Source organism: Triticum dicoccoides, chromosome 3A (genome assembly GCF_002162155.2).
Source record: "Triticum dicoccoides isolate Atlit2015 ecotype Zavitan chromosome 3A, WEW_v2.0, whole genome shotgun sequence".
NCBI classification, from domain to species: domain Eukaryota; kingdom Viridiplantae; phylum Streptophyta; class Magnoliopsida; order Poales; family Poaceae; genus Triticum; species Triticum dicoccoides.
In genome coordinates, this window is record NC_041384.1 from 560,385,850 (window position 1) to 560,398,643 (window position 12,794).

The window sequence follows — 12,794 nt, forward strand, 5'->3', positions numbered from 1 at the left end:
TTGTACTATTCATCATCAGCCCCTGAGGCAATCCACCACGCCACACACTGGAGTAGGGTATTACACCACAACGGTGGCCCAAACCAGTATAAACCTCGTGTCCCTTGTGTTGTTCGTTGTTTCCATCATAGATCACGCGAGGAGATTGGACGTAGATCGGTGGGGGAGAGATCTTCGTGCGCACCCCAGTGTTCAAACCTCAAGGGTCTGCGGGAACCCAAAATCCGACATTAAGTTCATGAAAATAGAGTAACGCCTTAAGCAAGATGACATGATGTAGAGGGATAAACTCATGCAATATGGTGAAAACCCCATCTTGTTATCCTCGATAGCAACAATACAATATGTGCCTTGCTGCCCCTACTGTCACTGGGAAAGGACACCGCAAGATTGAACCCAAAGCTAAGCACTTCTCCCATTGCAATAAAGATCAATCTAGTAGGCCAAACCAAACTAATAATTCGAAGAGACTTGCAAAGATAACCAATCATACATAAAAGAATTCAGAGAAGATTCAAATATTGTTCAAAGATAGACTTGATCATAAACCCACAATTCATCGATCTCAACAAACACACCACAAAAAGAAGATTGCATCGAATAGATCTCCACAAGAGAGGGGGGAACATTGTATTGAGATCCAAAAATAGAGAAGAAACCATCTAGCTAATAACTATGGACCCGTAGGTCTGAGGTGAACTACTCACACTTCATCGGAGGGGCTATGGTGTTGATGTAGAAGCCCTCCATGATGGATACCCCCTCCGGCGGAGCTCCGGAACAGGCCCCAAGATGGGATCTCGTGGATACAGAAAGTTGCGGTGGTGGAATTAGGGTTTTGGCTCCGTATCTGATCATTTGGGGGTACGTAGGTATATATAGGAGGAAGGAGTACGTCGTGGAGCAACAGGGGGCCCACGAGGGTGGAGGGCGCGCCTGGGGGGTAGGCGCGCCCCCCTACCTCATGGCCTCCTCCTTTGTTTAGGGTCCAAGTCTCCTGGATCATGTTCGGTGAGAAAATCACGTTCCCAAAGGTTTCATTCCGTTTGGACTCCGTTTGATATTCCTTTTCTTAGAAACCCTAAAATAGGCAAAAAAAAACAGCAATTCTGGGCTGGGCCTCCAGTTAATAGGTTAGTCCCAAAAATAATATAAAAGTGGATAATAAAGCCCAATAATGTCCAAAACAGTAGATAATATAGCATGGACCAATCAAAAATTATAGATACGTTGGAGACGTATCAAGCATCCCAAGCTTAATTCCTGCTCGTCCTTGAGTAGGTAAATGATAAAAACAGAATTTTCTATGTGGAGTGCTACTTGGCATAATTTTAGTGTAATTCTTCTTAATTATGGTATGAATATTCAGATCCGAAAGATTCAAGACAAAAGTTCATATTGACATAAAAATAATAATACTTCAAGCATACTAACTAAGAAATTATGTCTTCTCAAAATAACATGGCCAAAGAAAGTCCATCCCTACAAAATCATATAGTTTAGTCATGCTCCGTTTTCATCACACAAGAATGCTCTCATCATGCACAACCCCGATGACAAGCCAAGCAATTGTTTCATACTTTAGTAATCTCAAACCTATAAACTTTCACGCAATATATGAGCGCGAGCCATGGATATAGCACTATGGGTGGAATAGAATATAATGAGGGGGTTATGTGGAGAAGACAAAAAAGGAGAAAGTCTCACATCAATGAGGCTAATCAATGGGCTATGGAGATGCCCATCGACTGATGTTAATGCAAGGAGTAGGGATTGCCATGCAACGGATGCACTAGAGCTATAAATGTATGAAAGCTCAACAAAAGAAATTAAGTGGGTGTGCATCCAACTTGCTTGCTCACGAAGACCTAGGGCACTTGAGGAGGCACATTGTTGGAATATACAAGCCAAGTTCTATAATGAAAAATTCCCACTAGTATATGAAAGTGACAAAACAAGAGACTCTCTATCATGAAGATCATGGTGCTACTTCGAAGCACAAGTGTGGCAAAGGATAGTAGCATTGTCCCTTTTTTATATATTTTTGGCCTTCCCCTTTTTTTTATTTGGCCTTTCTCTTTTTTTAGGACAATGCTCTATGAATGATGGTCATCACACTTTTATTTATTTACAACTCAAGAATTACAACTCGATACTTAGAACAAGATATGACTCTATATGGATGCCTCCGGCGGTGTACCTGGATATGCAATGAACCAAGAGTGACATGTATGAAAGAATTATGAACGGTGGCTTTGCCACAAATACTATGTCAACTACATGATCATGCTAAGCAATATGACAATGATGAATGTGTCATGATAAACGGAATGGTAGAAAGTTGCATAGCAATATATCTCGGAATGGCCATGGAAATGTCATAATAGGTAGGTATGGTGGCTGTTTTGAGGAAGATATAAGGAGGTTTATGTGTGAAAGAGCATATCATATCATGGGGTTTGGATGCACCGGTGAAGTTTGCACCAACTCTCAATGTGAGAAAGGGCAATACACAGTACCGAAGAGGCTAGCAATGATGGAAGGGTGAGAGTGCGTATAATCCATGGACTCAACATTAGTCATAAAGAACTCACATACTTGTTGCAAAAATCTACAAGTCATCAAAAACCAAGCACTATGCGCATGCTCCTAGGGGGGTAGATTGGTAGGAAAAGACCATCACTCGTCCCCGACCGCCACTCATAAGGAGGACAATAAAAAAACACATCATGTTTCAAATTTGTTACATAATGTTTAACATACGTGCATGCTACGGGTTGCAAACTTTAACACAAGCATTTATCAAATTCACAACTACTCAACTAGCACGACTTTGATATTATTACCTCCATATCTCAAAACAATCATCAAGCACCAAACTTCTCTTAGTATTCAAAACACTCATAAGAAAAAAATTATTAATCTTGAAAACCTAGCATATTAGGATTATTTAAGAAAATTACCATGCTATTTAAGACTCTCAAAATAATCTAAGTGAAGCATGAGAAATCAATAGTTTCTATAAAACAAATCCACCACTGTGCTTTAAAATATATAAGTGAAGTACTAGAGCAAAACTATATAACTCAAATGATATAAGCGAAGCACATAGAGTATTCTAACAAATTCCAAATAATGTATGGCTCTCTCAAAAAGGTGTGTACAGAAAGGATGATTGTGGTAAACTAAAAAGCAGACTCAAATCATACAAGATGCTCCAAGAAAAACACATTTCATGTGGTGAATAAAAATATAGCTCCAAGTAAAGTTACCGATAGAAGTAGACGAAAAGAGGGGATGCCTTCCGGGGCATCCCCAAGCTTTGGATTTTAGATGTCCTTAGATTATCTTGGGGGTGCCATGGGCATCCCCAAGCTTAGGCTATTGCCACTCCTTGTTCCATAATCCATCAAATCTTTACCCAAAACTTGAAAACTTCACAACACAAAACTTAAAATAGAAAATCTCGTGAGCTCCGTTAGCGAAAGAAAATAAAAGACCACTTCAAGGTACTGTAATGAACTCATTCTTTATTTTGGTGTTAAACCTACTGTATTCCAACTTATCTATGGTTCATAAACTATTTTACTAGCCATAGATTCATCAAAATAAGCAAACAACACATGAAAAACAGAATCTGTCAAAAACAGAACAGTCTATAGTAATCTGTAGCTAGCACAAGATCTAGAACCCCAAAAATTCTAAAAAAAATTGCTGAACGTGAGGAATTTATCTATTAATCATCTTAAAAAAATAATTAACTAAATAGCACTTTCCAAATAAAAATGGAAGCAGTTCTCGTGAGCGCTAAAGTTTCTGTTTTTTACAGCAAGATATTAAGACTTTCCCCAAGTCTTCCCAACGGTTCTACTTGGCGCAAACACTAATTAAACACAAAAAACACAACCTAAACAGAGTCTAGATAAATTACTTATTACTAAACAGGAGCAAAAAGCAAGGAATAAAAACAAAATTGTGTTGTCTCCCAACAAGCGCTATCGTTTAACACCCCTAGCTAGGCATAAAAAGCAAGGATAGATCTAGGTATTGCCATCTTTGGTAAGCAATCCATAAGTGGCTCTCATAATAGATTCATAAGGTAATTTAATTTTCTTTCTAGGAAAGTGTTGCATGCCTTTCCTTAACGGAAATTGGAATCTAATATTTCCTTCCTTCATATCAATAATCGCACCAATATTTCTAAGGAAAGGTCTACCAAGATTAATAGGACATGAAGGATTGCAATCTATGTCAAGAACAATAAAATATATGGGCACATAATTCCTATTAGCAACAATAAGAACATCATTAATTCTTCCATAGGTTTCTTAATAGTGGAATCCGCAAGGTGCAAGTTTAGAGAGCAATCATCAAAATCACGGAAACCTAACAAATCACACAAAGTCTTTGGAATCGTGGAAACACTAGAACCCAAATCACATAAAGCATAGAACTCATGATCTTTAATATTAATTTTAATAGTTGGTTCCCAGTCATCATAAAGTTTTATAGGGATAAAAACTTCTAACTCAAGTTTTTCTTCATAAGATTGTATCAAGGCATCAACAATATGTTTAGTGAACGCTTTATTTTCACTATAAGCGTGAGGAGAATTTAGCATGGATTGCAACAAGGAAATACAATCAATCATAGAGAAATTTTCATAATTAAATTCCTTGAAATCCAAAATAGTGGGTTTAGCAACATCTAGGGTTTTAATTTCTTCAATCCCACTTTTATCAATTTTAGCATCAAGATCTAAAAACTCCGAATTTTTGGAACGCCTTCTAGGTAAAGGTGGATCATATTCAGTCCCATCATTATTTGGATTCATATTGTAAAACAAAGATTTAATAGGGGACACATCAATAACTTTTAGATCTTCATCTTTATTTTCATAGGGACTAGAAGAACACGCTCTTATAAAGGCATCTATCTTAGCACACATCCTAGCGGTTCTTTCTTTGCAGTCAACAATGGAAATTCTCATGGCTTTGAGAGACTCATTGATATCATGCTTAGGTGGAATATATCTAAGTTTCAAAGAATCAACATCAAAAGAAATTCTATCAACATTCCTAGCTAACTCATCAATATTAAGCAATTTTTCTTCAATCAAAGCATTGAAATTCTTTTGCAAAGTAATAAATTATTTAATATTAGATTCAAAATTAGAGGGCATATTATTATAATTTCCATAAGAATTGTTGTAGGAATTACCATAATTATTAGAGGGATTACTAGGATAAGGCCTAGGATTAAAATTTCCTCTATACACATTGTTACCAAAATTGTTCCTACCAACAAAATTCACATCCATAAATTCATTATTATTCTCAATCAAAGTAGACAAGGGCATATCATTAGGATCAGAAGAAACACTTTTACTAGCAAATAATTTCATAAGCTCATCCATCTTTCCACTCAAAACATTAATTTCTTCTATGGCATGCACCTTTTTATTAGTAGATCTTTCAGTATGCCATTGTGAATAATTAACCATAATATTATCTAGGAGTTTAGTAGCTTCTCCTCGAGTGATTTCCATAAAAGTGTCTCCCGCGGCCGAATCTAAAAGATCTCTAGAAGCAAAATTCAATCGAGCATAAAAATTGTGTATAATCATCCACAAATTCAAACCATGAGTAGGGCAATTACGTATCATTAATTTCATCCTCTCCCAAGCTTGTGCAACATGTTCATGATCAAGTTGCTTAAAATTCATAATATCGTTTCTAAGGGAGATGATCTTAGCGGGAGGAAAATATTTAGAGATAAAAGCATCTTTGCACTTATTCCATGAATCAATACTATTTTTAGGCAAAGACGAAAACCAAGCTTTAGCACGATCTCTAAGCGAAAAAGGAAATAGCTTCAATTTAACAATATTGTTATCCACATCTTTCTTCTTTTGCATATCACACAAATCAACGAAGCTATTTAGATGGGTAGCCGCATCTTCACTAGGAAGGCCGGAAAACGGATCTTTCATGACAAGATTTAACAAGGCGGCATTGAATTCACAAGATTCAGCATCGGTAAGAGGAGAAATCGGAGTGCTAATAAGATCATTGTTGTTGGTATTGGTAAAGTCACACAATTTAGTGTTATCTTGAGCCAACGTGACAAGCAAGCAATCCAACACACAAGCAAACAAAAAGCAAGCGGGCAAAAAGAGACAAATATAGAAAGAGAGGGAGGATAGAGAGAGAGGGCGAATAAAACGGCAAGGGTGAAGTGGGGGAGAGGAAAACGAGAGGCAAATGGCAAATAATGTAATGCGGGAGATAAGGATTGTGATGGGTACTTGGTATATTGACTTTTGCATAGACTCCCCGGCAACGGCGCCAGAAATGGCTCGTTGTTGGGAGTCAAATCTTGACTTGCGCGAACCTCCCCGGCAACGGTGCCAGAAATCCTTCTTGCTACCTCTTGAGCACTGCGTTGGTTTCCCCGAAGAGGAAGGGACGATGCAGCAAAGTAGCGTAAGTATTTCCCTCAGTTTTTGAGAACCAATGTATCAATCTTGTAGGAGGCTACGCGTGAGTCCCTCATACCTGCACAAAACAAATAAATCCTCGCAACCAACGCGATAAGGGGTTGTCAATCCCTACATGGCCAGTTACGAGAGTGAGATCTGATAGATATGATAAGATAATATTATTGGTATTTTTGTGATAAAGATGCAAAGTAAAATAAAAGCAAAGTAAAAAGCAAAGGAAATAACTAAGTATTGGAAGATTAATATGATGAAGATAGACCCGGGGGCCATAGGTTTCACTAGTGGCTTCTCTCAAGAGCATAGGCATTTTACGGTGGGTGAACGAATTACTATTGAGCAATTGACAGAATTGAGCATAGTTATGAGAATATCTAGGTATCATCATGTATATAGGCATCACGTCTGAGACAAGTAGACCGACTCCTGCCTACATCTACTACTATTACTCCACTCATCGACCGCTATCCAGCATGCATCTAGAGTATTAAGTTCATGAAAACAGAGTAACGCTTAAGCAAGATGACATGATGTAGAGGGATAAACTCATGCAATATGATGAAAACCCCATCTTGTTATCCTCGATGGCAACAATACAATGCGTGCCTTGCTGCCCCTACTGTCACTGGGAAAGGACACCGCAAGATTGAACCCAAAGCTAAGTGTCGGTGTCAAAACCGGCGGATCTTGGGTAGGGGGTCCCGAACTGTGCGTCTAGGCCGGATGGTAACAGGAGGCAGGGGACACAATGTTTTACCCAGGTTCGGGCCCTCTTGATGGAGGTAAAACCCTATGTCCTGCTTGATTAATAATGATGACATGGGTAGTACAAGAGTAGATCTACCACGAGATCAGAGAGGCTAATCCCCAGAAGCTAGCCTATGGTATGATTGTATGTTGTAGTTGTTGTGTCCTACGGACTAAAACCCTTCGGTTTATATAGACACCGGAGAGGGCTAGGGTTACACAAGGTCGATTACAAAGGAGGAGATTTCCATATCCGTACTGCCTAGCTTGCCTTCCATGCCAAGTAGAGTCCCATCTGGACACGAGACGAAGTCTTCAATCTTGTATCTTCATAGTCTAACAGTCCGGCCAAAGGATATAGTCCGGCTGTCCGGAGACCCCCTAATCTAGGACTCCCACAGTAGCCCCTAAACCAGGCTTTCAATGACGATGAGTCCGGCGCGCAGTATTGTCTTCGGCGTTGCAAGGCGGGTTCCTCCTCCGAATACACCACGGAAGAATTTTGAATATAAGGATAGTGTCCGACCCTCCAAAACAAGTTCCACATACCACCGTAGAGAGAATAATATTTCCACAAATCTTTAATCTGCTGACACGTTTTGGCAACATGACATCATGCCATGGCCCGGTGCTTGTTCGAACCGTTTTTCCTCAACCAGCTCCGCACATAACGCGAGGCGGCTTCTTGACACGTCTTGTCAAGGATTCTCATTAATACGGTCGTGGGTAACCCAACCGTGTCTAGGACTCCTAGATTATAGGCAAGTCCAAACGGCTATGGAGAGGACGCTTGATATTCACCCTCTTTATAAAGGGACAAGGCTTTTACTTTTTCCCTCCCGTGCTCAATCGAACCCTTCCCCTGCCTCGAGTTCTAACACCCGAATCCCAGGTCAGGTGATCCGAACCTTCAATCATGTCTGGATCTAGCCTTCAAGGCCAATGGATGCCCTCCTCCATTATGAAAGAAGACATCAAGAAGTTGAGGGAGGCCAGATACCTGACCGCCGAGGTTTTGCATCGGCTGCTTGCCCGAGGGCAGGTTGTCCCTACTCCTGAACCCAACGAAGATGTTGTGTTCATCTCCCACTTCCTCTGAGGTCTAGGCCTCACTCTGGATCCCTTCGTAAGGGGTTTGATGTTTTACTACGGGCTAGACTTCCATGATCTAGCCCCGGACTCCGTTCTCCAAATCTCGACATTTATTGTCGTGTGTGAGGCCTTCCTCCGCATTACCCCTCACTTCGGCCTGTGGCTCAAGACCTTCGAAGTGAAGCCGAAGATGATCGAGGGGCAACATGCAGCGTGCGGAGGCGCGTCAATAAGCAAGATGGCCGGAGCTCCATGGTTGAAAGGTTCCTTTCCAGAGGTGTCCGGATTATGGCAACAGGAGTGCTTTTACATCACGGCTCCCAGAAGTGCCAAGTGGGTGGCTGCCCTCCTTTCCGCTCGGGCCCTCCACCACAACTGATGTCATGGATTAGTAGAGGGCTGAGCTGGGGTCCCGCCAACGACGTGCCTGTACTGCAAAGCCGCATCCAAAATCTCTTCGAAGGAGATTTCAGTTTGATTATGGTAATGCAAGTCATGCTGGTTTGACGAATCCAGCCATGCAAACGCCAGCCCCTCTGCATGTGGGAGTTCAACCCAAAAGGGCCGCGTATAATTCAGAATTTCCTCGCCCTGATGCACGAGGAGATGTACAAATCATTCTTTGGACCCCAAATAGAGTGTCCGGATACTACCGAGGACGTGGGCCTGAGCAGCAACCATACCGCCGACCAAGTAAGTAATCCTTTGGCCGAACACACCGTCTTTTATTTACCATGACGTCATTCTGAGAAGTCGCCCTTTGACCAGGACTGGCTAACAAAGGCGAAGATGATTCGGTGTTCGGCCCCCCTTCCTGAGGGTTTGGAGAATCCCGTACTGGAAAAGATGCTCAAGCTAGCACCCTGCCCGGAGCCCTCAAAGGAAGATAAAGGGGGAATGATGAGGTCGAGAGCGGGCCCCCATCGCTACCAATTCCAACCGAGGGAATGAGCACCTCCGTGAAGGAGGATAACCGAGGAGAAGAATCCGACCTTCTCTCGCTTTAGGGAAGGAAGAGGACTGCCTCTGAAGATCCGGAAACCGAGGCTTCCAAATGGGAGAAGAAATCCCCACTAGAGGGTCCTACCTTGGAGGGTGCTTTTGCCGCACAAAGTCCGCGCGAGGATCAGCCCTCCAACGAGCTGTAAGTAATTAGAAAGTACTTCAATAGTGAAGATATATTATCTTACCTCTGAGGAAAATAACCGAAGTATTTATCTCGCAGTTCGGATCTTAGCCCTTCTCAGCAGAGCTCATCTTCAGGGGATCTTCTTCTGGAGATGATGGAGAGCAAAACGCCTCCCCCGGACTCCTCCGCTCAAGAAGCGGGCGACCTTGAAGTGTCGTCACGGAGGGACTCTCCGGATCTGGTGAGGCCAGAAGATAATCCTGTAGCCACCCAAAGTCCTCAGCGTCCGGCTCTTGAAGAGAGCAAACAAAAGAGTCCGGCACCATCTGGTATGCGGTCGGACATACTGAGGGAGCTGTTGGAGCGGGCAACCGTCTTAGAGGAACACCGTACGTTAATGAGTACGGTGATGGAAAGAATTTCGTCCGTCGAAAGCGGATTGCATGAAGCTTTTATGAGCCTACTGATGGGCTTTGAGGTACATGAAATGATATACCTTTTGATAGTACCGCACATGTTAGGTGTGCCCTGTGTAGATAGTAGCCCCTGAGACTCTGGTTGTCATCGAGAACGGCGGCGAACAGAGGATCGTAGTCCCAGGCAATAACCATACCGCTTTAATGTGCAGGTAATGGGAGCTCCGGTGGCTAGCCGAACTCATGAGTTTGCCGAACTAAAGCGGCAACTAGATGCAGCAGACGCCGACATCGAGCTTGTTAACAGGTGGCTTGACGAGTCACAGGGTAAGTAATGTTTTCCTGGTGAATGTTACATAATAAGAGCAGCATGATGCCAGTATCTTTAATATGTTGTGATTGCAGACAGAGCTGCCACAGTGGAAACCCTTCGGGCGGAACTTGCCCGAGCCAAGGAACAAGCAAGAGTTAGTAATGTGGCTGCTTTGAAGGCGGCCGAAGAGTTAAGAGCCGAGAAGGCCGCGCATTGCGAAAGCAAAGAGAAGATGGCCAAGATGGCCGTAGAATTAAAAGACACTGTCGACCGTTGCCAGTTCCTTGAAAAGGAGAACCGAGTGAAGGCAGCGGATGTTGAAAAGGCCACGATGGTGACCAAAGACACTCGCTCTGCTATGAGGGCGAAGAAGGAGGAGCTACGCGAAGCCAGGGATATTGCGGCTGGGAAGCCCTTTTTGCTGCAGAGGAAGTTCGGAGATCCGCGGTATGCCCCTCTGGATCGGCTGTGGAGTTCGGCAGACGCATATATGGACTTGGCGGCAAGCGTTGTTGATGCGGTCGAATACTTCCGAGATCAGACAGATCGTGAAGTGGACAAGCTGTTTTGGTCGCAATTTAACGTTCCAGAGCGTCCGCTTCCCTTGACTGATCGACTAGCCGAATGGGCCGAACTTAATAGGTTGTCCGGACTTGCCATGAGGTCCGTCGTAGATCATTTGTGGTCGAAGAAGCCGAAGCCGAACAGCTAATTCAGCTTAGTGCAGCAATTCCTTGGTGCGGTGTCACGCATCAACGCGATGAAGAGGTCGGCGTGCATAGAAAGCTCGTGAATGGCCCTTGCCCATGTTAAAGCATACTGGGCAGATATGGATGCTACCACTGTTGCGGCACAGGGTTCGGCCATAGGCCGAGTGGCTGTCGAGCACTATTTCGAAGAGGTTCTCGAGGGTGCTCATTTGATAGAGTCCCAGTGCTCAAAGAATATTATGTTTGAGTGACATGTATTCCCATTGTAAACTCAATGTTTTTATGAAATTTATTAAGGTTGTGTTTATACTTTTGCCTAAAAGTAATATGATGCCTCCTGTGCGGCCATTTATGTATATATGTGTATAACCTGAAAGATTGCAGTCGTCGGCTTCAACCCCCACGCATATAATGCGGAGGTGCTCGCAAAAAACGCGTGTTCACACTTAACCCAACGTCTTGGTCCTATTAAGGAGGTGATGGCGTAGCAAATGAGGCAACCGGACTATAATGCTTTAACACTTTCACTTAGCCATAGGAGTTTGACAGTGGGGCTACTAGATAGCCCCTGGTGGCTCCGCACTCTCCCGATCTCGGGGTGCGTACATGCCTAGCCGGAAAATGGCCCTTCGTTAAGGCGGAGGAATTCTAACATTCCGATAGGTCATCGAGTGGTTGACCAGTCTCATGATATATCATGACAGTCAGTTTTCGGCTTTCTCTATTGAGGTGCTCGTCCGGATGAACCAGGGCACAATCGCAGTAGTTCTCCTGGTGCTGCCTTAGCCGATAAAGCGGAACATAAGGCACCAAAACACATGAGCCGGGCAAACCCAACATTTGACCAAAGACAATGATTCGGAGCTGATGCATATAAGGCCAAACTCGTGACGCCGAACACTCCCTAAGGTATTCGGTCTTTATGGTATAAACCGGGCCTAAATAGTGCCCTTTGTAAGAAGCCCCTTGTGTCCAGGTACGTGCATTATTCTGACGTGGCCACATGCCAAGACGTCAGCATCCTTCTCAATTGTACTGAGAATTCGAGGGATGTGTATTAACAAGAGACAGTAAAAAAGGTTTATGCAGGGTCTTAATCTAAAAAGAATCCTTGGAGCGGGTCCCTGCTGCACGTCTACGCCTGTGTCTCCATTGTGCCGTATCCTGGACGGGTGTAGCATGATGATCATCTGTAAAAGATAGGAACTTAGGTGAAAAAGTTGTCGTGCAAAAAGGTAGTTCTTAAAGAAACCATGTATAATTAAAAATGAGTAGAAATTGCCACTTGTCTGCGTGCGTTGAGCCCCCTTGTATTTGTAATAGGGGTGTTGTGACGCCCGGATAATCAAGCTACAGTAACCTCTGCTAATGAGGCCACGTCACCACTCTTACTGTTGTAAATCTCACGATGATTCAATCCCGTTCGAATTCAAAATTTAAAATCAAGTCAAACGGTAAAGTTTTCAAACATTAAAATTAAAATGTTCTAGAGGTGGCAAATAATGCTTAGGTAATTATGGTGGAGGATCACATTTTTAAAAAAAATGATTAAAAGCACTAAACTAAATAAAACAGTGGCTTAAACAAATAATTAAATGCATTTTATAAAACATTAAACTATTTTATTAGGTATGAGAAATTCATGTGGCAATAGAGTATTTATAAATACTAATTTAGGGGCTAGTGGTATACTTAATAAAACTAAAATAAATAGAAACTAAGTTAGAAAGGAAAAATAGATAAAAGGAGAAAGCTCAAAACAAAAAGAACACAAAAAAAACAGACACCCCCCAACTGGGCCAGACGGCCCAGCTGGCCGACCCACTCGGCCCAGCCGGCCCCTCCCTCTGGTCTATAGGGCAAACCCTAGGCCGCCCCGATTCCCCAC